Consider the following 2,022-nt stretch of genomic DNA (forward strand, 5'->3'; position numbering starts at 1 on the left):
AAATGATCAGTGAATCTTGCATCAAGATTCTTGTGGTAGTGCCTGGTCATATCCTCGGTGAAATAGACCCCAATCACACGCTGCTAGGTTCCGATGGCCATAAGTCGGGAGCCGTTGTGAGAATCTAACGATCTCAGATAGATGAAGTATAATTATCCTAAAAAAGATAGATGAAGTATTAAAAGAAAAGACATATAATAGAGACAATCCTCTACCTATCATCATCATCATCATCATCATCATCATCATCATCATTATTATTATTATTATTACAAAAGGTTACAACCTTACTGTACGGGCACAGATACAATATACAAGCCTGTGTACACATCTTGAGTGGGAACAGAAAGATAAACAGACGTGTTTAAAATAAAACAGACAGGCGCAAGATCAAACAGTGACAACCGCAAGCACATGGATACTTGAGTCCACCTGGACTTCAAGATCAAAACTTGATGATGAAGTCATATATATGATCGCTGACCTCCTGGGCCCTCTCCTGTTGGATAAAGTGGCCGGCGCCGGGGATGACGACCACCTCATCTAGCAGTGGAACATCTTCCTTAAACCCACCGTCGTGGATGTATTCCTGGATCCCCTCAAAGTTGTATGTGATGTCACCATCCCCCACGATGTACTTGGTCGGCACCTGCACTTTGGCGTCTGCCCACGGCGCCGCCAGCTCGCAGTTCTTGTCAAAGTTGCGGTAGTAGTTGATGGCACCAGTGAAGCCAGTCTTTTCAAAGGAGGTGACAAAGTAGTCCATGTCGGCCTCGGTGAGCCAAGGCGGAAGCGGTGATGTTGGGTAATTGTGGTCGTCCATCTCCTCATCGCAGAACACGCCATGGCTAAAGCAATGGCACAACATTTGCCTCATGAGGCGCTTGGCGTGCTATGGCGCGAACTGCTTCTCCGCGACACCTGGCTCCTGTACGTGGACCATATGCATATATACGTTTTGTAAGGATTTTGTAGCAATAGTTACTCGTGGGCATCTGATAATGCAGATACCAGTTGAATGTTGCGGACAAATGCATGCTAGTGGCTTGCCTGGAAGCGGCACTTGTAGTAGTTGGGGCCGTATGCGCGCTTGAAGTACTCTATGGAATTTACGAAGTCGGGGCCGGTGCGGATCATGATGTGGCGCATGAAGGCGACGCTGGTGTTGACGAGTGCCGTCACACGCTCCGGGCGGAACAGGCACATGTACCACGCGATGATTGCGCCCCAGTCGTGCCCCACCAAAAACACCTTCATTTCAACCATGATGTGTATGTTATGAGGTCAAAATTACTTCAGTTAGAACATTCATGTATGCAGCAGACGGCTTATGGAATATATTGCACAACATATCTCCATTGATATTACTAAAAATCTAGAAAATTTCGGTTTTGCCCGACAAGAGAACAAAAGGATTATGAATTCACTTGGAAAAGCGAGAATTCATTTTCAAATTCTAACAATTAAACAAAATATGTTCTTTCTCCAACGCTGAAAAATCTCATTCTATGAGATGCCATAATTTATTTAGGATCTTTATCAATGTTAGCATCTGATTTGCAGGTGTATTACCTGCCCGCGTGTGGTGGGGGTGTGTTGTGTATGTGTGTGTGTGCTCATGTGTCGTCTTTGGATAATCCAGAAACAGACTATATTATTTGGTTACAAGGTAAGCTTAATTGTACCTTTGCAAGCTCTAAAGTGTCGAGGAGCGCAACAAGGTCACGAACGATGTGAAAGGCGGTGTAAGAGGCCACATCGGGAGGTGTAGTGGTGCCACCATAGCCACGGAGGTCAGGCGCGACGCAGCGGTAACCACGAGTCGCCAAGTACTCCAGCTGATGGCGCCACAAGTACCACAGCTCCGGGAAGCCATGCAGGAGCAGCACCACCCCCTTGGCGTCCACCTCAGGACCGGCTTCCGCCATATGCATCGATATGCCGTTCCCCTCCACTATCCGGTGTCTGATCACCACGCCCTCCATGGTCACCCGAAACTCCCCCCGCCCCCTTCTCCCCCCT

At 47.6% G+C, this 2,022-nt stretch overlaps 1 pseudogene; it reads right to left on the reverse strand.

Annotated features, from left to right (window-relative positions):
• Nucleotides 1-445: 445 nt before the first annotated feature.
• On the reverse strand, nucleotides 446-1,985 carry LOC119273746 (annotated as a pseudogene).
• Between the last annotated feature and the right edge of the window lie 37 nt (nucleotides 1,986-2,022).

The sequence above is a fragment of the Triticum dicoccoides genome, chromosome 3A (genome assembly GCF_002162155.2).
Source record: "Triticum dicoccoides isolate Atlit2015 ecotype Zavitan chromosome 3A, WEW_v2.0, whole genome shotgun sequence".
Lineage (NCBI taxonomy): Eukaryota > Viridiplantae > Streptophyta > Magnoliopsida > Poales > Poaceae > Triticum > Triticum dicoccoides.